This window comes from Salminus brasiliensis, chromosome 12, assembly GCF_030463535.1.
Source record: "Salminus brasiliensis chromosome 12, fSalBra1.hap2, whole genome shotgun sequence".
Classification (NCBI taxonomy): Eukaryota; Metazoa; Chordata; class Actinopteri; order Characiformes; family Bryconidae; genus Salminus; species Salminus brasiliensis.
Window position 1 is genome coordinate 31405764 of NC_132889.1, and position 27216 is coordinate 31432979.

General features: G+C 41.1%; 1 protein-coding gene across 2 annotated transcripts in view; it reads left to right on the plus strand.

The window, feature by feature from the left end:
• LOC140573532 (signal transducer and activator of transcription 5B-like) overlaps window positions 1-27216 on the plus strand; it is a 121863-nt gene that overhangs the window by 25671 nt on the left and 68976 nt on the right. For both annotated transcript variants that reach the window (XM_072692940.1, XM_072692941.1), the window contains exon 2: window positions 14689-14727. The gene's annotated coding sequence lies outside the window, so the exon portion shown is untranslated. The remainder of the gene's footprint in view (window positions 1-14688; window positions 14728-27216) is intronic.

The following is a 27216-nucleotide window of genomic DNA, read 5'->3' on the forward strand; positions in this document are numbered from 1 at the left end:
TTTTGCAATGCTGTATTGATTCTTAAAAGCACAGTATTGATTTAGAATGGATAGTAAAGATGCAAAGACTGCTGACAGACAGTGGTTCATTCTGTGTTGTGTATAACCCCCGGCCACTAGGTAGCAGTATTGTACTCCGTCTTCAGAGCTTACTGTTTTGAGATATATATTCGGCTCTGGAAAAAATTAAGGAACCACTTAATTTTCATCTCTACGTGTCTGGCAGCCGTTTTATTGCAGGCATTTCATCAAACAAAGCTGCGTTAGCTGAATTTGCAGACTATAAATGGCATAAAGTCTCCCAGCAGCAATGTGAAAGACTAGTGGAGAGCCTGCCAAGACATGAGAGCTGTGATTGGCAGTCAAGGTTATTTCACCATAGTGATTTTTGAATGCTCTCAAAGTTCAAATATTAGTGCTGTGTTGTTTAAATCTGAATAATAACTTCTTTGCATTATAATTATTATAATAATTTATTTGCATGAATTAATTGCATTATTTGAGCAGTTGTTTTTGTGCAGTTGTCATTTCTGCAAGTAATTGCTCTAAAAAGCAATTTTAGGAATTTAAGGGAATTGTTCCAGGGTCCATAGTTTATGAAATGAAATGCAAATGCTAATATATCAAAACACATTGCCTATAAATAGTAAAACCAGAGGGTGGTCTCTTAATTTTTACCGGACCTATATATTATATATAACCTATATGGTGTATATCTTTTTTTCTTTATATTTTACCTTATTCCTTCTCACCCCTCATCGCTCATCCCATTGCCCATGTTCTTTTCCAGGCAGAGTAAATTGTAATGTTGTGACCAGAACATCATGGATCCCTTAACTGCTTAATTTCTGTTTGTCCAGATGGAAATAATAGTAGTTTTATGGCTGTGAGACGATACAGTATGTGTGTGTGTGTGTGGGTGTGTGTGTGTGTGTGTGTGTGTGTGGTAAAGTCTCAGGTGTGTTTCTTTCAGGAGAGCAGTTAAAAAGGTCATCAGGAGAGCAGTATATTCGCAGTGAGTCATATAGATCAGTAGATGTAAAAGAGTGTTTCTGAATGTGCGTTGATATTTATCCTCTGGGTCCACAGAGAATGGTGCCCTGAGCTCACTCTACTGCACAATTAAGAGAATGACTGCATTAAGCAGAACCTGTACACTTCAGAGAATGTTTACCTCATTCTGTTTCTCTGAAATACATGAAAGAAGATCTTTTTTATATTTAAGAAAAAATACATTTATAATATTGCACTAGACTGTGGGTACACAAGATACACAATATGTCCAAATGTTTGCCCCTTGTTTAGTTCCTGTAGTAAAGCATTGCCAGTAGAATAGGATAAACATGAACCTATTGACTCAATGCCAGGCGTGAGCTAGAGGGGTGTAAAGCCCCCCAGCATTGAGCTGTGGAGCAGTGGAACTGTGTGGTGTAATGGTGCTCCATCCAATACTTTTCTGAGATACTGAGTTGGAGAGTTGGGGATAAGGTGGGGTGGTGATCATTCAACACCCTGACCTCACTAATGCCAATGCTTTAGCAATGCTTCTTTCATCAAATCTAGTCAAAAGCCTTCTTCCCTGGACGGTAGAGACAGCTACTCCAACAAAAGCAGGATAAACTCTTTTTAATATGCTTGATTTCAGAAAATACAACGATTGAGCAGGTGTCCAAATACTTTTGTCAATGTAGTGTATGCAATACGATCAAATCTATCCAAATTTGAGGTGTAAACAGCGTCACACAGTTTTTTGATCTGGAACTTGCCATTGTTGGTAAAGGTAAAATAGTAAATCTGAAAAAATAATGGGAGATATTTTGCAGGGTGCTACAAAGCGATGACATGGTAGGAACACTTTTGGTAATGGCCCCATAAGAACCATTTTTGTAGAACAGATGTAAGTGTGAAGAACCTTCACATTGATAAAGAACCTTTACATTCACTTCTTTAGACAGTTAAAAGGTTCTTTATGGGTCTTCAATGGCATTCATTGAAGAACCTTTGGTAGCACAAAAATGTGTCTCTGGCATATTCATACTCAAATTCATAAGAACATATCATACACATCGGTCCTTCACCATTATTGTAAACAAGCTTGACTGTACCACCCTGAATCCCTTTGTTTACATCTTAAACATTCAATTACACCATGTCTTTAAATGCATGTTCTGTTTAGCTTATAGCCGAGACCAGAAATTGCTATTTTCATAAATACAAAATGTAATAATGCAGCTCTAGTAATACCACAGCACCAGAGCCATCAAGTTGGACCTGCAGAGTTCTTCCTGAACAATACGTACAGTATTTACTAGCAGCCAACGACAGATCTTTCTGAATAGAGAAAAGACGGCTTACATGTTGTGCCGGCACAAATGCGGGTCATGCCGTGTTAATTACGCTGGAGTCGGACATTTGGAGAGATGAGACACTTTCAGTGTCGAGTGCACACAGCTGAAGAGCTACATTAAACTGGGATTTGCCTGCATAAATAATTCATCCCTAATCCGAATCTGAAGAATACGGTCAGCGCAATTTCATCAACCTTGATGTGACATAATCCGCATATACGAACTTAGACCTTTGGGTTTAACCTAGACTCCTTGAGCCTACAACGGTATTACAGGAGATCATCTTTGCACGTATGATTGTGATTTGTGTCGAAATGTGGCCGAGCTGTGACGAGCTCTGAGCAGAAAGTCAGCCTTTAATGCAATAGCAGTAGTTTAAACTACCTGATGCCACAACTGATGAGCCACGTTTTTAGAAGGGACTGAATTGGAAATTCTTTGGGTTCCATGTAAAAACAAGGCTATGATTATAAAGATTCATAACTACTGTGATAGTTGTTTATTAAAGGTTATAAAGTAGGTCATAAGCACCTTATAGTTCATTAATAGACCTGTATCACAGTCATTGCATTGTCACAGCCGACGCTGAATAGAATCGTTACTGAACTTCCACCTGCTCTGTTTACCAGAGTGGTTTTCAGCCTCCCGCAAAAGTCTTAACTGAGCTTCTGCACAGCCAACAGGAGGACAGTTATCCTGTCTGGACGTCCGTCCGTTGTGGACGAAAGGCTAGTTAGTCTTAGCAGACCGTTGAGCTGGTGAACGTGCTCAGTGTGCCGAACAGATGGCCGAGCGTTTCTTTATGCTAACACCACATCACCTATCTGAATGGACAGACTAAAGCCCAGCTCTGACTGAGCTTCATTCTGGAGGAGAAAAGCTAATGATGTAAACATTAGCAACATTATCAAAATCAGCGTGCGACCTCACGACACTACAGCTAGCAAAGACACACAGCTTCGGGCATCTACATTAAACTACTCAGCAAGGCCCGGCGTCGAGGGGGCTGTTTCTCAGACCTTGCTGAAACAGTTTGAATGAATGTTGAATGAATTAACGCTGATCTTTGAATTTTGCAATCACAAGCATAAGTAAACCTGTCCCACCGCTTAGCCCTGTGTCTCTTGGTTTTACTGGATGACGCAGGATGAGCGGAGCTTTTTAGCTGGAGTTGAACATTTGGAAACTAAGTGTGATTGATTGAATTATGGGTGTTTTTAGGAAAGGGCTGTAGCCTCAGCCATTGACTACAACACGACTGAGAAGTCATCTAACAGTACCATTTATGCTTCCACATTAATGAACGTTAAAGGATGGTACTGGCCTATAAGCACAGATAAATATGGCAACTTTGGCCTGTCTCTGCCTGTCTAATAATAAGTCCACTTTTATTCATACTGTTTAACCTCAGATCGACCTGGTTGCTTCTCTTACTTTGTCTTGTCCATCAGTCAGTATAAACCTCTCAGCTTTAGCTTCAGAATTATTTTTAATAGATTACCACTGTTTAACCAATCCAATCAGGATGTTCCTTTAGTCAGGAATGATCTTTTGACTTTTTAATGTTGACCTGTCAGCATTAATTAATTTTAATTATTAGTTGGAGTTATTAATGCTTAAACGCCACTTCATTAAAACCATCTCATTGTTTCTTTGTTTCTACACCCACTGTACATTTTATCTGCTCCACACAGGAGCACTTTGTACTTTTATAATTCCAGGCTATAGTTCATCTGTCTCTCTGCATACTTTTTGGCCTCCTTTCACCCTGTTCTTCAATGCTCTGGACCCCATAAGACCACCACAGAGCAGGTAGTAATTGGGTGGTGGGTCATTCTCAGCACTGCAGTGACACTGACATGGTGGCAGCCAGTGGGACAGACACAGCAGGGCTGCATGTCCTGCTTTTCAGCTGATGCCTGCTTTTGCCAATATTGCTAACGCTGTGTAGCTCCAACCTGCATGGCAACTAAAGTCCAGTTCAAGAAGAAATGACAGTTTCAGTCTTTACTACAGAAAGTTTTGTCCCGTCTGCTTTTCTGCTGATGTCTGTTTTTACGGCTTTACTTTTTGGAAGTGAATGTGCCACAGTGGCCTTCTGCTGTTGGCACATGGCAGTTTTGTGGTAAGCTGTTATGGCATAGGCTAGCATTTCTTGCGGGAACAGAAGTACCATTGCCAGCTTCAGGTCATTTATGAGGTTCTGTAATGATGACCTGATGGTCTAAGGCCTTTTGGACCAGTTTCATGTCACCTTGTTATGAACGAAACTGGTTGTTGCTGGTCAGGGTCCACCCTGAGTCATTGGGACAAAGGTAGGGGTGTAACGGTACACAAAATAGGACTTTGAGGACTGGAAGGAGTTTGGCACAATGGTGGAAAAGCAACAACCTCCCTTACCACCGCCACCCCTTCCAAGGTACAAAGGTAACCTAGATTTCTTTTAATTGATTTGGAACAGACAGCTGTGACACACACACACTACCTGCTGTCTTTTCACCACTGCATGTTTATTTTCCCTTTTGTCTCTAGCTCCTATTTTGCAGCACCATTTAGGCCTTGTGTTGCCAAGGACGTTTTTGCAGCCAGAAAATTAAAAATGAACAGACCTATTGCTGCTTATTTTTAATGAGTATGATGAGCAGACGCAAGCGCAGAACGATGAGTGAAGACTGCGCTTCACTGTCTGTTAAAAATATTTTTGATGGAGTTAACAACCATAAGCCTACAGATGGCCATAGTTGGCCATAACATTAATCCTTGTTTCTGTACTCCGCTCAACACACTTATATTATAGTTTTATAATTACAGTCTGTAGTCCATCTGTTTCTCTGCGAACTTTGCTAGACTCTTTTCACCTTGTTCCTCAATGCTCAGGACCTTACAGGACAGACCACCACAGATCAGCTATTATTAGGGCGGTGGGTCATTTTCTGCACTGCAGTGATCACTGATATGCTTCTGGTGTGTTAGTATTGTGTTGTGCTAGTTCGACTGGATCAGACACAGCAGTGCTGCTGGAGTGTTTAAACACCTCAGCATCACTGCTGGACTGAGAATAGTCCACCAACTAGAAACATCCAGCCAACAGCAGCCTGTGGACAGCGGCCTGTGAGCACTAGAGGATGACCAACACAAACTGTGCAGCAACAGATGCTGTGTCTGATCCACCATACCAGCGCAACACACATCAACACCCCATCGCCATGTGAGTCAGTGTCACTGCAGTGCTGAGAATGACCCACCATTCAAATAACTTGCTCTGTGGTGGTCAGTCCTGTGGGGTCCTGACCTTTAAAGAACAGGGTGAAAGGAGGCTAACGAAGTCTGCAGAGAAAGAGATGCACTACAGTCTGTAATTATAGAACTACAAAGTGTGTTAATGTAATGGCTGATTGGTGTACGCTTCTAAAACAGGGTTCTTTCTTCCTCTGATGACGAAGAGCCAAACCAAGACACAGCTTTCGTTTGCAAGCCCACCAACACACCCACAGTAAACCAGCAGTGATTGTTAATGGCGCTTATTTTCACCCATATCAAAGTGTGCAATGTGTGTGGAGTTAGTAGGCGGTCCGGTGCACAGTTTGTGTGACTCACTACAGCCAGTAAATCAGCCGTAAATTTCAGACACGTCGCGGACGCGTCAAGGCATATTTTGCGTGGGTCTGCACTTGACCAGAAATCTGTTTATAGTGTATTGAAGCGTCTTGGAAGTTGCTGTCATACTAAACTGAGGCTGTGTGTGTATGTGTGTATGTTTGTGTGAGAATGAGAAACCAAGGTCTTTTCCATAGAAGTGTTTGTGGTTCAGCACTGAAGTGTATCAGGAACCCCTGGAGGGTGTTTCACAAAGCACAGTTTTTCAGTTAGCCAAATAAATAAAGCCCCAAGTGAGGACTGCCCAGAGTCTATCCAATAGCAGAAGAGCTAAGGGCTGTTAGAGATCCTTGCTACACATTGCTATTGAGATATGCTAGTTATGGACACCCCCTCTAATGAATGCATTCATCTTTTTTAGGTCGCACCCATTGCTGACACAGATGTGCAAACGCACAAACACCCACAGCTTGTCCAGTCCCTGTTGAGGAGTATGCCAATAGAATAGGCCAGACATGAGCTTGAGGGGTATTAAGACTGCTATGGAGCAGTGGAACTGTGTTCTCTGGAATGGTGGTGCTCCATGCAATACTTTTGGGTAAAACTGAGTTGGGGAGTTGGAGATGGTGAGGTGGTGATCATCCAACATTCTGACCTCTACCTCTCTTGTCTCTAAATGCAATCAAATCCTCACAGAAATGCTTCTCCGAAATCTAGTAGAAAGCCTTCTTCCCTAAACAGACAGTTACTCCAACAAAGGCAGGATCAACACTTGTTGAATACCCTTGATTTTGAACAAAGCAATGAACAATGAACGTTATATCCATGCGATCAATATCAAAAAGCCTCTTATAAGTGTCATTATAATCCTAATCACTGAATCCATTCCTAAAAATCATTATTATGCTAATTCATTTCCTTAAAATCCTAATCACACTGAATCAATTCTTTAAAAATCCTAATCACACTGAATCGATTCCTTAAAAATTCTAATCACACTGAATGGATTTCTTAAAAATCCTAATCACACTGAATCGATTCCTCAAAAATCCTAATCACACTGAATCCAAGGACTCTTATTGGTGTAGTGCAGAATAGACACAGACCCAGAATCCAACCCAAGTCTCCCACATGGTGTGGTAACTCACGCGGTTGCAGTCCTTCAGCTAAAATGTACACAAATCCTGCACCCATGAAATGTCCATGGGCTTTATAGTGTAGTTTCTAGTTCCACAGATATACACACTAGCGAGGGTAGTTGGTAATATCCAGGAATGAGTTTGGAGGCAGCAGTGTAAATTTGAAACATTTGACTGAAGGCCGAAGGCTGAGTACCAAATACTGAGAACGGTTTTCCACAGGTTTTCATTAATTAATTAATTATTTGGTCTTTGCACTTATTATTATTCACTATTATTATTAGAATTCCGGTTGCTGAATAGTCTGTGCATCCATCTGCGATTACATATTAAATGTTGCTCTTTAAGGGAAGCAGAATTCAGGAAGTAGTGAAAGTTTAGGCTTTATTGCAGAGGCCTTTACTGTGCGCTCTGTAAGGATCCTGTAAGGATGTGATGTTGGTTCAGAGGGAGTGTGTGGTTGTAAGCTGGGTGCTCCGCGCTTGACTGCACTGTGTATGGGTTGTAGAGACTGACATTGTTCTCTGGATTGTTCATTAGTCTTAATCAAGCTCTTACTCTATTAGCCCTGTCTCCTCTTTCCCCTGTGCCTCTGCCTCCCAGGCCCTCATTAATGTGCCGGTGTGTGTTAGTGAGAGAAACGCTTTCGTTAGTCTCATTACTGCATCCATGAGTGGTGTGTGTGTGGGTGTGTGTGTGTGCATGCTTGTTTTTGTACATTAACATAAAAGAAAATTATACAATGGACAAAAACAAGATAATACATATGGCATATGGGATAGATATGAATATAATACACATGGGACATATCTTAATGTATATATTTATATAATACATACAGGATATATTTTACTACATAGATATTTATATAATACATATCTTTACTACACCTCAGAATGTTACATGTGTGAATGAATGTGTGGCAGTAAAGTATCGTTTTACATACACTATATGAACTGGGACTATGAAAGTACTGGGACACCTGCTTATCTCACTTTTGTTATAGTAGTCTACCCTACTTCATCTCCAACCCCCCAACTCAGTATCTCCCGAACTTACTGGATGGAGCACCATCCATCATTTCACAGAACAGCTCCACTGCTCCAAGCTCAATGCTGGGGGCTTTATACCCCTCTAGCCCACCCCTGGTATTAGGCATGGTGCCAATAGGATGATGTTTATCTGCTTCAGAGCGTCCTATTCTATTGGAAGTACTTCTCTACAGGGACTAGACAGGCTATGTGTGTGTGCATTTGCACATCCTTTGTCAGCCATGGGTGCAACTTAAAGTAGCTGGATGTGTTCATTAGAAGGGGTGTCCACAAACATTTGGAGATATAGTGTGTATAGGATATATAATTGTAAACGTATTTCTATATTACATATGGGACATGCTTGTGTGTGTATATATATATATATATATGTCTCCACATTCTATCTTTATATTTAAGTGTGTTGTCATGTAGGCCCTTGTTGCTGCCTTCCACTCTACTAAGCTTTAGCAAAAGGTCATGATCCACAGTGGTGTGTTTATTGTCTAGCGGGTGTATTGGGTAGTTGGGTAGTGTGTGTGTTGTGTAGTAATGTGTAGTCCAGTATTTCCAGGTAAGGCCACCAGGTTCTGTTGATACGTAAACACCACTGCACAGCAATAATCGTCGAGTTTATGGGTGGATTCACTCCATTTGTTTTCAGCCTGACTGTTTTTAAGAGCAGTTGCATGTTTTAATTTTCAGAATGAACAGTACGTACATTTAGCTTAAGCTGAAGAGCTGTTATCACAATAGTTTTAAGCACCTTAAAGGACGCACAGGTGTAGTGTATCTCATCTTATTTTAATCTAGTAAACAATGGCAAGACAAAAACGTAGACAAAAATTCTCCCTAACTCAATGTAAAAAATATTTTATTCCCAGTCATTCTCAAGCATTTCTATTGGTCCATTCATCATTCAAAGAGCAAAATGGAGTTTTCCAAATGTATTCGATTAACATGCTTACGAGTTACAAGGATAGCTCAGTTCCAAATTCAGATCCAAAATCAGTGCAAAATCACATGGACAGAGATTGAGGTATGCTTGCAGGAGTAAAGGTGAGGCCTTCATCAGAAAGAACACTAAAGCAACTGTTAAGCTTGGTGGGGGTAGCATCGTCTTTTAGGGCTTTTTTGCCACCGGTTGAACTGATACATTGCACAAAGTTTCTGGAAAACGTCTGCTTTACTGTATTGCCATTAACACACATTGACAGGCAATGCCTTCATCCACTTCTGTTCGTTAAGGGGAAACTAGAGAGTAAATTAGATTAAGCTTATTGTAAAATTAAGCTTCTGGTAATGTGTGTGAAGGAAGATTATATTACATCTGATACAGATATCAAGAGTAGTGGTACTGTAAAGAACAATGTAAAGAACAACTGCCAGATTCACATCATGTCAAAAAAGTGAACATTGGCAACAAGGGAGATATACTCAGTATTTTATTTTTTTTACCTGCTGCTGTGTGCTTGAACCCTGTCATTCCCTCATATTAGGAAACAGTTTGAAGTTAGCGGGGTGGGCGTGGCTAGGTGTCAGACTACGTTTTAGCTTGTGTCACTCCAAAATTAGTTCACCAATAGAGATTGCAGGTGGATGCCTTCTTCTAAGACCTGCCCACCTATGAAAATGTGGCAAAAGTCCAAAAGGTGATTCCAGATATTTGCATGTAAAGATTTTGAGGATTGTCTGCAAACACTGTTTTCAATTCATTGTTTTTGTGATGTCACAAGAGCTTATTCCTTATTTGCTCATTTAGCCTGTAGCAGTTTTGTCCACCCATTTAAAGAAAAATGTAGGACAGGGGTCACCAGAGGCCTGAACCTGAACCTGACCTGTTCTGAAGCAGAAGTAGAAGCAAATAAGAGATTCCAGAGGCAAAATCCTTGAACAGCATTTTGCATTTGCATTTAGATTCTTTAATATTTTCATATTTTACTTATTTTGCATAAATCTGATGATCTGAATTGTGTTCTGAATGTGTGCACACTCTCACAGGGCATCCAACACTAAGGGCAGCATGAGGCTTCTTTATACAGGGATGGAAACACAGCAGCACAATACTGGACATAGATAAGTGTGGGGAGTACCTGGACTCCAGTCATTCCCTGAAAATGTTCCACTTTTGGCGTTTGTTTGTGTGTGTGTGTGTGTGTGTGTGTGTGTGTGTGTTATTGGTCCAAAAAAAGAGAGTCTCTCTCTTACAAACATTCTCTCTCTCTATCACTCCCTTTCTGTCTCTCTCTCACTCTCTCACTCTCCCTTGCTGGCTTTACACACATTACGCACACTTTACTCTCCCTCTTTTTTCACTTGCTTGCTCTCTCTTTCTCTTATACACATTCCCCTTGTCTCTCCCTCTCTTTCCTACTGTGTCTGATTATCTCTCTCTCTCACACTCTCTCTCACTCCCTCTTTCTCTTTTGCTTTCTCTCTCTCTCTCTCTCTCTCTCTCTCTCTCTCTCTCTCTTCTCTCTCTCTCTTTCTCTGTCTCTCTCACACATATTCACATTCTCACACTCTCTCTCCGCTGCCTGCTGTGTTGACTGAGCGAACGAGCGAGTGTAACGATTAAAGGGCCGCAAAACATGGAAAACTCTTCTCACTGTTTTTTCTTAAGTGTGTTTGATGTGGTGCCACTCATTTATGCAAATTAAGCCATATAGACAGCCTGTTTGGAGTTCACTGTTTTTGTGATGTAACAAAAAAAGCAATTCATTTACATATATTTGCATATTCAGCCTGCAGCGGTTTTGCCTGCCCCTTTAAAATGTAGGTCATCGGGGGTCATCAGTGCGGCTGAAGACTCTTCGGAGTCAAGTAGAAGCCACCTGATTCTGTGTTTGATCAGTTGATCAGTGGTCTCTGATTGGTTGGAATGAAGCCCTGCAGCCACACCGGCCTTTCGGGAATAAGACCAGTATCTCCTGATGTTGGATAGGACCTTTTTTATAAATCACCTAACACTGCATTACACAGCTACACACACACACACACACACACACACTCTCACATCAGAGAGGAGGAGACAGGGACAGCTGGAGTTGAGGTTTGCCTGTCCTGCTTTGCTGTAATTTAGTCATTGGGCTTTAAGAATGTATCTACATATTGAAGTATTGAGATATTATGTTTTGTAATATCATGTCAATGATGAAAAACAGTGTTGATTATTAATCAGAAGTTTACAGGTTGGTGGCAGACAGTGGTTCAGTTTGTGTTGTGTTTAAACCCTGACTGTTAGATAGCTGTGCTGTGCTCTGTCATCAGATCCCACTGTTCTGACTGCATGAACTGGCAACTTTGTTTTGGAGTGAGTTTTTCCTAAAATGTAATTAAATAAATAATCTCAATATGAATTGCCTTGTTCTCAGTATTTCAATATATCTTAGTATATTGCATCGTTAGTCCTGTATCCTGATATGTGTCCGTATCAGCAGGTTTTTGCCAGTACGCAGCACTATTTGGGCGGCATGCACTGTGACCTGTATGTGAGCGGAGTTAGAGGGACGTTGACCTGTACCTGACCTGACCAGGATGATTTCAGAGATTTAGATGTAGGGATTTTGAGGATTTTTCACAAAACGCAGCCTGTTTGGAATTCATTGTTTTTCTGGTGTCAAAAAAGCTGATTTATGTACTGTTGCTGTCAAACATCCTGTATCTCCCTTTTTCACATAATGTGACTCTGGCAGTTGTTCTTTACATTGTGCCAAACCTTCATAATAATTGGACCAATAGAAATGCTCAGAAATTAAATGAAATTAAACTAAATTTTAATTCTATTGACTTCTATTCAAAGTTAAAAGGATATTTCTGTAAAGTTGCCGTTCTGGAGATGTGTTTTTTCCATGGCGATTTTTTGTATGCCAGTGACAACACTTGTGCTTATCCAGCCTATAGCAGTTTTGCCAGCCCATTAAAAATATAGGACAGAGTTCAGTGTGGGGAGAGGCTGACCTGTACCTGACCCAGTAATATTCTGCTGATGTCAGTGTGATTTCAGAGATTTGTTTTTTTTGCAATTGTTATTATTATTATTAGGATTATTATTAGTGTTATTATTATTATTATTATTAGAGAGTTGTTTCTCTAATAAGCACTAACCACTTTTCCTGTTAGGAAAAACTTTGTTTATTATTTATGTATTTATTATTTGTTCTCACAAGGAGAGTGAGACAGAGAGAGTGAGTGAGAGAGAAACACTGACAGAGAGACAGTGAGAGAGCGAGAGAGGAATATGGAGTACTGATGACCGGTCCAGTTATTATGTTTGTTTTGATGAACAGTCTTTCTCTCTCGCTCTCTCTCTCTCTCTCATGCTCTCTCACTCTCTCGCTCTCTCGCTGTGTCCTTCCCTAATGGCATAGAAGGTGCCACTTGAGATACATGTACATATGAAGATAGTAATCCACTGTGTGTGTGTGTGTGGCTTTTGGTGAGCAGCTCGTTTGATGTAGAGACATATGTAGGTTAATCCTGTTGGAGCTGATTGTTTTAGAAGAAAATGAATCTGATAATCCTCAGACCCCTTTTATTGCTCCATTCTCTCTCGCTCTTTCTCTCTCTCTCTCTCTCTCTCTCTCTCTCTCTTGCTCTTTCTCTCTTTCTCTCTATGTTTCTCTCTTCTTATAATCTCTATTGCTCTCTTATTCTCACAGTCTCTGACTCCATTCTTCTCTCTCTCTCTCTTTCTCTCTCTCTCTCTCTCTCTCTCTCTCTCTCTCTCGCTCTTTCTCATCACTATTGCTCTATCCTTCTCACAGTCTCTGTCTCCATTCCTCTCTTGCTCTTTCTCTCTCCTTAGAATCTCTGTTACTCTCTCCTTTTCATGGTCTCTGTCTGTCTCTATTCTTCTCTCTCTCTCTCTCTCTCTCTCTCTCTCTCTCTCTCTCTCTCTCTCTTGCTCTTTCTCTCTCTCTCTATGTTTCTCTCTTCTTATAATCTCTATTGCTCTCTTATTCTCACAGTCTCTGACTCCATTCTTCTCTCTCTTTCTCTCTCTCTCTCTCTCTCTCTCTCTCTCTCTCTCTCTCTCGACCCTTCACTGAATCAGGTAATGATGAACAGAAACAGTTGAAGTGCTGAAAGCTGATAAAAGCATGAATAAATAAACATATCGTTAGTGTTCATTTTCATCATGTGCTTCAGCAGCACGGCTGTTTTAGCGTCACAGTCTGGAGGCACTGTGTGTGTGTGTGTGTGTTGGTTATTCGGCTGTCGTGTTATATAAAAAGATTGCCTGCCTGCTACAGCCACTGCCAGACACATATGTGTACACACACACACACACACACACACACACACACACAGGGACACAAACAGCAAGCATCATCTCAGGCATCTTCCAGTGGCAGCACTTTGCAAAGGCCGAGAGGCTGCTGGTGTTTAGAGGCAGTTTGCCATTCACACAGCCTGACCAGCATTACTCCAACCCAGCCATAATCACAGGAAGGGCATCAGACATAACTGCCGTATTTACAGGTGTTTTTTTTGTGTGTAAAGCGTGGACTGTTCTTCAGCAGCTCAACCCTTTTGCTGACACAGTCGGAGTGTGTTTCTGTCTCACAGCTGTAGCACCTTTCTCCTAAAGTGTGTGTAAAAGGAAGAGAGAGAGAGAGAGAGTGAGGGAGGGGGGTGGAGAAAGCCTATGGATTGGGTCCTCAATCAGGACCGCTGCATACTGGGATGTTTTGGAGGTGTTCTGACCCAGTCGTTTAGCCATCACAGTTCGGTTCTTGTCAAAGTTTCTTATGCTTGCCCATTTGTCCTGCTTTTAACACAAACATCACCTTCAAGAACTTTTTACTTCCTCTCTCAGTGGTGCTAATGTTTCGGCCGATCAGTCTGTAATGCTGCAGTTCTCACATTAAACAGCCCATGCTGTTGCACCCATTGCTGATGTGCAAATACACACAAACACACACACACACAGCTTGTCTGTGTAGTACATGTCAGATTGGTTGGAATGAAGCCCTGCAGCCACACCGGCCTTTCATGAATAAGACTGGTATCTCCTGATGTTGGATAGGACCTTTTGTACAAATCACCTAACATCATTACACAGTACATGTACAGTACATGTAGCAGAAGTAGAAGTATTGCCAATAGAATAGGACTCTCTGAAGCAGATAAACATGAACATGAATGTCTGTGGAATGATGGTTGGCAGCCCCAAAAATACTTTTGGGATGAGTTGGGGGGTTGGGGTTGAGGTATGGAAACAAAGAATAAGCAGGTGTCCCAATACTTTTGTCCACACAGTGATTGTAGAAGACAAAGACGTTTTCATGGAGTACAGCCTGTGTTATTCATTTAAAGGGATAAAGAGAGGTTTTATAGAGAGTGGTTATCATGTGTAGATGAATCACAGCTGTATGTGGTACATTAACACACACACACACACACACACACACACACACACACAAACATCATAACTGTGACTTCTGGGGTGAAATGAAATATAAGACAGAATCTGAAGCTGTGTGAGATGTCAGTATTGTAAAGACCAGTATCGCAGGAGCGATGAGTGAACCTTACTGATCTGCACTGTTTGTTTGTTTTTACTTTCAGACGCTGGGAAAAGTGCCACGCTCCGGCTAGTTTAAAAAGGTCAGTCCTTTTTTTTTTTATTCTAGAGAATGGAGATCATCAGAGAGATGTGACAAGGTGTGATCCACAGCTTTCACAGAAGTTTTGTCCCACTATTCCGACTGGAATTCTGGCTTATTTTTTATATTTCCCCTGGTTTGAAAGAGGGAGCGCTGCGCAGCCGCTGGCTGGAGTGTGTGTTTTTCAGTCTACTTTAGGTAAAGCGGTGTGTTTGTGTGCTCCGGCAGCCTTGCCAGATGGTCCTGGGAGCGCGAGAGCGACCCACTCTCAGATCAGGGGAGGGAAACTGTTTGTGTGTGTGTGTGTGTGTGTGTGTTTGTTTTTATACTCTTTGGGGACAATACTGTCCAGAAAAGGCGTCACTGTCTCCACTGTCCAGGTAAGGCCTTCTACTCGATTTTGGAGCATTGCTGTGAGAATTCCATTGCATTCAGCAACAACATTAGTGAGGTCACAATGCTGGATGATCACCACCCCACATCATTCCCAACTCTCCAGCTCATCCCAAAAGTATTGGATGGAGCACCAGCCATCATTCCAGAGAACACAGTTCCACTGCTCCACAGCTCAATGCTGGGACTTTACACCCCTCTAGCCTACACCTGGCATTAGACATGGTGTCAATAGGTTCATGTTTATCTGCTCCAGTGTGTCCTATTCTTTTGGCAGCACTCTACTACAGAGACTACACAAGCTGTGTGTGTGTGTGTGTGTATTTGCACATCTGTGTCAGCAATGGCTGAAAGTAGCTGAATGCATTTATTAGAAGCAGTGTCCACAAAAATTTGAGCATATGGTGTATATTTAATACATGTGAGATTATTTATAATCTACACATATAATTATCTAGTACTGTATAATATATAATATAATACATATATATGGGTCAAGTTATTATTACATGTAGGTTCTTACATATAAGTAATGCATATTAGACTCTTTGTCCTGTCATTGCATAAAAACTAGTCTGTGTGTGTGTGTGTGTGTTTGTCTGTTTGTGAATGAGGAGGGGGGGGATTTAGAGAGGCATGCAGGCTTAATTAGGTCAGAGTACAGTGCACTGTCAAATCCCAGCATAGGCAGGCTGATCAGCAAGAGTCAAGCCGTGTGTGTGTCTGTGTGTCAGCCTGTTTTCTGACTCACACCGCTGTGTGTAAAGTTGCTGTTGACAGATTTCTGTTCATTCTTTAAGGGTTCAGCAGAAAGCTTCCTGAGCTCTGATCACTGAATGAGCTCAGTTAACCTGTTCCAGGCTTTCACTCATTCACACAGAATTAGTTGGGACTGTCATGATTGATGACATGACTGTTCTCCATTGGAGCTTCTAAACTCATTTGACAGTTAATAATATGCTTGGTAATAATGCATGTTTTGAAATCTCATGCAGGTCCCTCCTACAGTCTGAGACTGAGCTAGGTGACCACATGTGCAGTTAGTTTCTTTAGTTTCGAATATGAGAAAATGTCTCGAAAGGCATGCCAAACAATGCATTAATTCAGTATTCTAATTTGCTATTTCAAAGTATTGCAATATCATATTTTACAACACTGTACTGATTCCCAGAAACACAGTTTTGATTTTTAAATAATAGCTTACATGTAAATACTGGTGGCAGACAGTGGTTCATTTTATGTTGTTTTTAAACCCCGGCCACTAGAGAGCAGTGTTGTACGCTGTCTTTAGGTCCCACTGTTCTGCATAAACAGTACACTTTTCTTTTAATCAGATGTTATGTATATGATTGTATATCATATGATGTATATGCATTATATGATGTATTTTTATGTTATATAAATTTTTCTACAATTTTATTACAAAAATGGCAAGATATTGTTCTGCTGACAGTATCGCTGTATATCGTATTATATTGAATCGTTACCTCTGTATTATGATAAGTATCGCATTGCCAGGTTCTTTTCAATACACAGCCCAAATAAATAGTAAGTATTTGACTCAGTTATTCAGACAGTGTTTAACAAGCCTATTTACAACCCTGTTATTTTTCCTGTAGTTATAAATCACATTATATCGTATAATATAGGCTCATGAAAAAAAAATAAGATAAGATAAGATTAGATAATCCTCTATTAGTCCCACAGTGGGGAAATTCTCAGTGTCACAGCAGAAAGGGATAGCAAGACACTCAGTTACAAAAACGTACATAAATAATTTACACTATATACACAATATAAATAAGAATTAATAAAGCAATAACAAATTGGCTGGTTAATATCTCCACAGTTTGAAGAAGCCACATATTATAGCATCATTTTAACCCTGCAACAAAAACACTCTAATCACTTCAGGATCTTATCGAATAGTGCTGCTGTCCTCTCATTGTGTCCTCTCTGCATGACATGCTGTTAGCAAGCTGAAGATAGCTGGGTAGCTTTTTAGCCTTGTCCTCTCTCTCTTCACCAGGTTTGACTTTCTTGAGTCTCACCAGTAAAAAAAAGAAGCCCTTCTGATGTAGGATTAGGTCCTGTTTGGTTTAGCTGAGGTAACCCAGCTTTGATAGAAAGAAATGGTAAAAGCTAGTGGTGGCTAGCATTAGCTTTTATTTAGTCAAGCTCCCCTTCTGAGGACACTGGCACAGGAAAAGCTGCGGTCACAAGGTCTGGTTCCTGGAGCAGCCCATATTCCCATAACTAGCAGAGTCTGGAGGTGATGAGCTGCTCTCTAGTATCAACAACACCGTCTTCTCCTGATGTTCCTGTTGCGTTTTACAGCTTTGCCAGCTTTGACTAGGTCGTTTGCTAGTAGGCGGGGTTTATGAAAACATCGGGGTGTAAATATAACCAGGCAAGACTGTGATGTAACAGTTTTGAAGTTTTGGAATTGGCCTGTTTTCCAGCTCTGTTTTGCTTCTTTTGATGAGGAAACGACAGTGTCTGAGGTTTGTGCTTTGTCACGTCCATGCACTGAACTCTTAATATTCAACTATGCCAAAAAAATACAGTTTGATGTCCTGGGGCCCCTTTAAAAACTCTGATTTCACATTAATTATAATTATTGTGAAAGTAACCAGCACTAACCTTGAAGAGAAGGAGCTAACATAGTTTTGTGACCAGAATGGCTAATGTCATGTGAGTGAGACGACTGAAAATAAGAGTCTAAGTGATTGCACAACTTCTTTTGTGGGCAGTTCATCTTAACTGTGAGGGAGGCCGAAGTGCAGAACTGTTAGCGTAGAGGAATGCATGTAATGTCCTATTTAAATGTGTCCAGTCCTGTTTCATGTTACTTAATACTGTGCTTTGCTACCAAACCTCAAGCTCTGACTGGGATTCAATGGCTGGACTTCAGTCAGGAAGCAGTTTGTGAGCTGTAGATTTGCAGATATGTAAGGTTATTGTTGGTATTTTACTCAGTGGCGCAAGCTCTACTATGGCCTGGTTAGGGTTAATGTGTCAATGTGTCTTATCTTCATGGTCATCTTTTTTTGCACTGGGTGATTTTCGGTCAGAGTAAACACGATTTCAGGCCCAGAGGTGAGTCAGACGGGTCTAATTTAGAGAAGTAAACTGAGGACAGCGTCAGGGCAGAGGGAGGGTGTGCTGGCGTCGGGGCGCTGAAGCCCCCGCAGCTCTGCAGGTATGTTCGATCAAAGCGCACCTTTAGGACCCGCTCAGCGAGGGAAACTAATCAGGCTCGACAGAGAAGGCATCAAACGCTGGAGCGGCCCTGTGCTGACAGCAGGAGCCGCTACGACTGAGGCATTTTCAATCCACTGCTTATTGTACTCGGGAGATTGGCTTTACTTCTGTCGCCGTGCATTCTTAGCATGAAAGCCCTTTCGTTTCACTGTTTTCAGAACTTGCCCCACTAGAACTGGGCTGTAATTGAAATTTAGACTTTTCATTTCTTGGAGCAAAAAGTAGGGTTGTCTTAATCCAGTTCATTTTCCCCTCCAATCTGAGGGCAGTAATGCTGAGATCTGGCCGATTCATTATTAGATTTTCTGTACGTTTAAAGATAATAGCGGCTCAGGTAGGATGATGCTACATTGCTTCAGCACTACAGTCAAATCCCATCCTGGACTGAGGTGTTTTGTCTAGATGTGCCTGACACATAACAGGTCCTAGGTCCTTTCGCCGGTCTTGCTGCTTGTAAGTTTTCATCGTGGCCGTTACTTTGTTCTTGGATGGTGGTTGTTGCTAGGTTACAGAGAAATAAAACAGGCTGATACTTAAAGAGATTCTTTCGGGGTACGAGGTCCGAAATAACTACGGTAATAATAACAAGTTATCTGCAAAAGATTACACAGAATTGTGCTGACTTTGAAAGGAAAATCCTACAAATTGATTTTGCACTCAGAGCAGTCATGCTAAGAATTACAAAGAGTGCATGGCATTTTCTGAGGCATTTCTGAGACATTTTTTTTATCACTTAGACTTTAACAAATACAGTGCTGTGCAAAAGCCAGAGACCACTGTATGTTTCTTTGTCCAAATATTTGCGGACACCCCTTCAAATGAATGCATTCAGCTACTTTACTGTACTTTATGTTGTACCCATTGCTGACAAGGATGTGCAAATACATGCACACAGCTTGTCTAGTCTCCGTAGAGAAGTTCTATCTATAGAAAAGGACTCTTGTCAACCTACTGGCATCATACCTAATGCCAGATGTGGGCTGGAGGGGTATAAAGACCCCCCAGGCATTGAGCTGTGGAGCAGTGGGATGGGTTGTGATGATGGGTGGAGCTCCAGTCAATCCTTTTGGGTTGAACTGGGGAGTTTGGGAGTCTGGGTTATCTGTGTGGCAGTGTGAATGGCAAAGAACGCACTGAATCGACACCGACATTTTTAGCTCAGATTTGGGCCACTTTCATATGTGCGGCTTATACAGCCTGAACAGCCAGATCGGAACTCGTGCACATTTTTACATCAATCCAACTCGACATTTCTTATAAATTTGCACTGAGGAGATGGGAAAATAGACAGTGGCGGAATAGCCAGATAACAGACCTCATAATTATCATGGGTGATGTCACTGCTCAAACCAATTAAAAGGCACAGATCGCAGCAACCGCTCCATGTTTGAAGATATTTATAAAGAAAGGGCAGAACGCTGCCACAGGAGGGCGCTGCTGCAACGTCAAAGGAAAACAACAAGCTTAAGAGCGAAGTTAACCAAGGACACAAAGCAAAAAAAGTGGGCGTGGCCAAATAATGTGCCCTTTCACAGCGAGCTCGAACACATTCTCGGTCATAAGCCCACCTGTGAGCCACTGGAACTCCTGGATAGCTTCTGTGATGCTGGTGAAGATCAAACTGAAAATGAAGTACATGCATGTCAGTTTAGGAGTGTGAACTGTTCAGAGGAATGTTGCCTATAGGTCACATAAAAAGATGTGTGACTTGTGTTCCCCACTTCTATAACTCGACAGAATTCTGTAATCAGTTTGTGTTGCTGTAATTGTTGTAATTACTGAATGACTTTAGGCCTCAGGATCTAGTAAAAGTCTGGAAATGCCTGGGAGCTTAATGCTTGAAGATCATGTTTTGCCCTCATGAAGAACACAGCAGTAATCAATGGTGTTTTGGCATCACTTTTCCTGGTAGGCCTGACCATTTATCACAGTAGGCTTTCCCATGCTGCACTTCATTGGAAATGCTCAGTATGGGCCAACTCAGTTACGGTAGATCTTCACCTCCCAAACAAGCTTCCACAGAGATGGCCAAAGCATGCCTCCGGCTGGGACATGAGGGACTCTGAGCGGACATCTTCACTCCGGTTCCTGGTATCGTTTTGGTGTGTGTTTTTTGTGCATTTCAGGAAGAGCGTGGGGACTCCCTAGAACGGGATAGGCGTGTCATAGATGCAGCTGTAGAAGCTGCCATTGTTATCAAACACTAATGGATTCCTGAAAGTGTAGAAATGAGGGCTGTTTTTCAATAAACACAGCCCAGAAATAGCAGCCAATGGTGAGGGAAGGACTGCCAGACCTAAGCCTGTTAAGACCAGGCCACCACTGCACACACTGTTCTGCTGCGAAGCATTGGGAAGTGGTTGCGCCGAGGGTTTTGCAGGAAGTGAGCCGGTTGTGATTCATGTTCTCCTTTCAATTAGGGATCCATGGGAAGAGCTAATGGAAAGCATTAGAGCTCGAGAGAATGGGCGTTCGAGAATGATGTGGGGGGTGTAGCAACATGAGAAGCAGCGGTGATGGTCCATACTTGCGGTTTTATTCAGATGATTGAGAAAGTGGAGATGGTGGAGACGCTGGTTTCAAAGACTGAGCCTCTACACTTAGCCTAATGATTTTCATTCAACTTCCCATTTTCCTTTTCTCTTGCGTGTCTTTTTTTAATCGCTCTCTCTCTCTCTCACACACACACACACACACGCACATACTTTCTTTAAGTGTCTGTTAAGACATCCATCCCCTTTGTGCTCATGTTGAGAAATACTTCTCTTCCTCTTGCACACTTCCCTGTATGAAATTTCGTAACTGATATTATTGTTAGTGTCGCTATGTTGCTTATATTGCTGTGTTACACTCAGTTACTTTATTAAAATGAGTTGTTAGTTGGACAAAAGTATTGGGACACCTGATCGTTTATTCTTTCCTCCAAAATCATGGGGGTTAATCCTGCTTTTGTTGGAGTAACTGTCTCTGCTATTCAGAGAAGAAGACTTCTATTACACTTTAAAGCTTTGCTGTGAGGATTTGATTGCATTAAGCAACTATCCCCATTTCTGCAACTCATCCCAAAAGTATTGGCTGGAGCACCATCCATCATTCCAGAGAATGTGGTTCTACTGCTTCACAGCTCAATGCTGGTGGGCTTTTTGCCCCTCTAGCCCACGCCTGGCATTAGGCATGGTTACAATAGGTTCATGTTATTATTATGATCTGCTTTAGAGAGTCATTTTCTATTGGCAGTACTTCTCTGTAGGGACCAGACTAGCTGTGGGTGCAGCCGAAATGTAACTGAATGCATCCATTCGAAGGGGTGTCCACAAACATTTGGACATAGTGTAAGTATATCTACACAAATTATAATAATAATGCACAAATGTTTTATATAGGATTGACTGGGTACTCCTGGCTGTACACCTTGGGCAATCCACTCAACAAATATACTCACAGTACACAGTTAGTTCCCTTACAAGTGGACCAATCCCACAGTTCAGCACTTGAGTTAAGTTGCACTTATTGATCCACTTATGACACAAATAATATTCCTTGCAAGTGGATCAATAAAGTGTAACTTAGCTAAAGTGTTGTGCTGTGAGCCTGAGCCCATGCAACCACACAGATAATTACTTGATTAATCACCAGAGTAGCCTGTAGATGAATTCATGACTAATAGAATGGATACAATACCAAACAGTGCCTTTAAGGAGTACTTTTAAGGCTCATTTTTGCTCAGTGTTAAATATGTACACGGATATGGACAAATCCTCCTGTCTGTACTCTTTATTTTTTTGTTTTCGTATTTGTGCAAAATTACGGATACGGACCACAGGAAATTTGTGAAATTGTGTGCATAGACGTATGTGAAGCATGTAGACGTATCGGCCATATTCACTTTAGTACATAATGAGAGTATAAATGAGCCTTAAATTGTTGTTTGAAGTATATATAAGTAAGTATGTGACTTTGTTTGGGGATCCATTTACCACCCTGTTGTTTTACCTCAGCCTTTTTTTGGTGGGCTCATAAAAAAAATGTCAAGCTCTGCTCTGAGTGGATACCTAATGTCACCAAGATGGCCCACGGTAGCTGAGCAGGGCATAGCCTAACACAGCCTAGCGTTGCATTGTTGTACTCTCAGTGTGGCGAGAGAGGCTCTGTTTTGGCGATGCTGGATTTTTTTTTTTTAAGTAAAGACAAGTGTTCAAGGTTCATGATTAGTCTCTGTGTACTGAATTATACAACTATGCCAAGGAAAATACAGGTTTCTATTTAAAGATCCCTTTAAACCTAAGTGTCTTTCTCTTAAATTAGTTTCATATTTTTTAATGGACAGATATTTCCTGTACAGAATGAGCAATTAGCTGGCGATAAAGTGAGAAACATAATCTGCCGTTTCTCTTAGTAGGTAAGTGCTATCAAATTGTCTTAATTCACCCTAGACCTGATATAATACCTTTCTGTATTACAAGAGGCTCTTGATGAAATATATATATATATATTGCACAGATTGAAAATGGCTTAAAATGTATGATCATCACGGCAGGTCATTCATTATGAGAGAAGCACATGAGTATATCTTCAATTTGACTGAAGTAAGCTTTTTAAAATACACATTTCTAACAAAAAAGAATGACAAATAATACAAGTAAGAAATACCATATAAACTGTTGAAGTGTGGTTACTGATGTACAAATTCAAACCATATGTTATGGTGGAGTGGGAAGACAACACTGGTTTCAATTATACACCCTGGAGTTTCATACTCCATTATATTTCCCATGCCCAGGAATACAGACTGCATGCAGATATCTATACCCATCTATAACCAAAACCCATGCTTAATGTAGGCTGTTTCTTTATAGAACCGTTCCCTAGTAGCAACTGAGTGTGAGTGCAGTTGCTAGTCACTTTGCAATCCTGAAACTTCAATATTTGATGTTCTTTATTGTGTCCTGTGAGCATCCAGACCAATCGCAGTTCCAGATGATGGTGTCTGTTTTGACAAATCTTATAAATCTTCATTCACAAAGCTATTAAACTTAGCTGTTACCATTATAACTGCCAAGGCAGACAGGGACTGTATTTGTACTTAAAACAAAGGTGGTTTTAAGCGAGTCCGGTAAGCAAGCTTTTGCTATGTTTGTGCTCTTTGTCACATTTTCCACTGAATTTAAAGCCTGATGGAACGGATTTTCTGCGTTCCACATCGCTCCTTTTTTATAAAGGTTACCTGGCAAGGCACAAGTGCATTTGCTGCAGCCGTAGCAGAGCACCCTTATCAAACCATAATGGACTTGTGAATATTTTTAGCTTGTTTTGTACCATTAAAGCCTTCCAGTATTTTCCCAGCATTGATTTGACCTCATTTATTTCTGCGTGTGGACATTCTGGTGGGCTACAGTGCTGATGAACTTGTTTATTTGAAGAAGCGATGTCCACTGTCAAGCTTTAGGCTATAGTATTAGATACGGCTGTTGTATTGCTTATAATGTAAGCAAGATGATATATCCAGATATTTTTTAATAAAAATTTTAGGAAACGTTTACTTTTTAACTGATCAGAAAGTGCGATCACATTGTCTTAATCCACCACAGACCTGAGATAGCACCTCTCTGTATTACAAAAGGCTTTAGTTGAAATATATATTACACAGCTTGGAAATGGCTTAAAAGGTACAGTCGTCATGGCAGGTCGTTCATTATGAAAGAAGCCCATGAGTATATCTTGAATTTGACAGAAGTAAAGCTTTAAAAATACATGTTTCTAACAAAAAAGAATACAAATACCACAAGAAGGAAATAAGTAAGAAATACCATACAAATGACTGCATATAGTATAATAATAAGTGTGGTTACTGAGAGTGGTTACTGTGGTTACTAATGTACAAATTCAAACCATCTGTTATGGTGGAGTGGAAAGACAACACTGGTTTCAGTTATACACCCTGGAGTTTCATACCCTATTATATCTGTTTATTTGAAGAAGTGATGTCCACTGTCAAGCTTTTGGCTATAGTGTAAGATAAGGCAAGAACCTGACGATACAAGGCGAATAACGATACAGGGGTAACGATTCAATATATATATATGATATATTTAAATAATATAAATGATTCTTATAACTCTAAAATCTAAAACATTGGTTTGATGTTGAATAGTGACAACAGCTGATTCTTTTGGTTTTAGGTTGGGCTAACTAACCTAAATTAATCTAAAGTAACCAAAACCCAATGTTTTCCAAACGTCCCATGCCAACATCATATAGACGTTAAATACCAGCATTTAGCTGTGCGGTATGGTGACCAAAACCCAACATCTGCTGAACTTTATAATGTTAACAACCACACACCGTTGAATCTGTAGCTGGTTTAAAGTCATGTTTTAAAGTTACTCAAGTTCAACGTCTGTCTAACGTTGGAGGTTGACATTAACCCAATTCGCCTTAATCTGAAATTCAGTGTTTGGCAGACGTTAAAGTCCAGATGCCTGCTGGGTTGGCTCTATACACCTTCACAGTGGACTTGAAAGCAATCCAGATGTGATTGTAGAAGTGACTGCAGTCGTGCAGTTTCGTGGCCAGGTGTGGAGCATTCCCTCACGCTTCTGCCAGATGGCAACGATGAGCACCATATGTCATCGCAGCTGACCAATCAGGCCTTCACACTAGTCACTCATCCAGCATGGAGGAGATGCTAGTTTTAGATGTTTTGGGACACCTGGAGCTCTACAGCACTCGCCGCAGAGATTGCCACAGTCTGAATGTGAACGAATTGTCTATTTATCATTAGAACTGTCAGTTTCTTGTCCTTCAGATGTCTGAACCTGCTCCCTAAGAAACACATCTTGCTTCTTCTCAAGCGTGAAACACATCTCCTGAGTGTCCCATATCCTCCTAGTCCTGGAGCAGTGCAGCATTGCCAGCAGACGTTACTCAGACAACAAGGGGTTAAGTGCCTCCCCAAAGGACACAACCACAAATACGTAGCCTGTCAGTCATGGTATTTGACCTCTTGACCTTTTTGCTGCCAACTCATTGCTCTTACCACTAGACAACCAGCCACCCAACTTCTACATAACCTTGAAAGTGAAGGAAAGCAATAGCTGTATGCTGCAGCATGTCTCTTTTGTTCCCAGCAAAAAAAAAAGAAACTCCACCTGGCTCCACAGTTGGCTCCAGTTAACAACATTTCTGATCAATGACCCAAGCAGAGATCTTAGGAAACGCCTTTGTTTTGTGGTAATTCACGGAAAAACAATTCCAAAGAAATCTAGTCAACAAAAGCGAGAACATGACTATCCACCAGTAATGGGTTCTTCCTGAGTAATAAGGGTTTCCTGACGGCTGTACTGATGTGTATGGTCTAATGGCTTTTGTAGCTGAAGGAATCCTGAGTTTAGATGTTTTGAACGGAGGAGACATTGCCACAGTGTAGAGCAGTGTTTCTCAAGTCTGGTCCTGGACACACCCCGCCCTGCACATTTTAGTGTACAATCACTGTCTACTATCAGCCTCTACTCTATTAGCCTGTACTATCAGCCTGTACTATCAGCCTCTACTCTATTAGCCTGTACTATCAGCCTGTACTATCAGCCTCTACTCTATTAGCCTGTACTATCAGCCTGTACTATCAGCCTGTACTATCAGCCTCTACTCTATTAGCCTGTACTATCAGCCTCTACTATCAGCCTCTACTCTATTAGCCTGTACTATCAGCCTCTACTATCAGCTTCTACTATCAGCCTCTTCAATCAGCGTCTACTATCAGCCTCTACTATCAGCCTCTTCAATCAGCGTCTACTATCAGCCTCTACTATCAGCCTCTACTATCAGCGTCTACTATCACTGTCTATTATCAGCGTCTACTATCAGCATCTATGACCCCACAGCCCTATTAGAATTACTGTGCATCTCTCTGTGAAAAGTGTTAACATTAACAGATGTTTATTGCCAGGTTCAATTTCGAATTCAGTTCCAAACATGTATCTGCAGTATCTGATCATATATCAGCCTCTAGTCTCATTTTTGTAGTTAAAACCAGAGAAGCCTCATCGCTTAGACCTGATCGTTATTTTATAGAGGTTTAAGCTATTCAGGCCGTCCGTTATTAGGGCCGTAAATCTTGGCTTAATTTGATCGCAACTGCACTTCAATGACCGGCGATTCAATTCAAAATCAATTAGATTTTGTTTGGAACCATTAAATTTGATTTGATTTAGCCAACGCAGGATGTGATTCAGTGACTTCATTAAATGCTTCAATGGAGGAAACAGACATACATCCAGATTAGTCAGCATGCACTAACAATTCTCATGCCAACAAAAACAAACGCTGAGCAAAGAGTGGTAGCTCCTAATAGCTTGTGGAAACTGCCGCTGTGTGTGTTTCTGTGTGTCTCTGTATGTGTGTGTATGCATCTATATGTGTGTGTGTGTGTGTGTGTGTGAATAGAGATGTACTCTGTAATGTCACCTGAGATTCAGACTGGTTCCGTGATTGACACATTGGCTGCGAGTGTAGAAAAATCATTTATCTTGATTTGTCTGTCATAGAAACATGATTTCTTCCATTTGAATGACTCCAGATCAGCTCAGCCACTGTGATGTTGCTGTTACAGGCTTGATTCTTGTACATTGGCTTATTGAAGAATTGGCTTTAATGAAGAACCGTCTGTTTGCTGAAGTGCAAAGGATTGGTCATACTGTTATTAACCATTTGAATATTTGTGCAAAACCCCAGAATGACGTATATTAGGGCTGTACAACATATAGCTTGTAAATCTTTGCTGTTATATCGGCCTTCACAGTGTTTATGAACGTTCTGACCAATCACAGATGTTGCG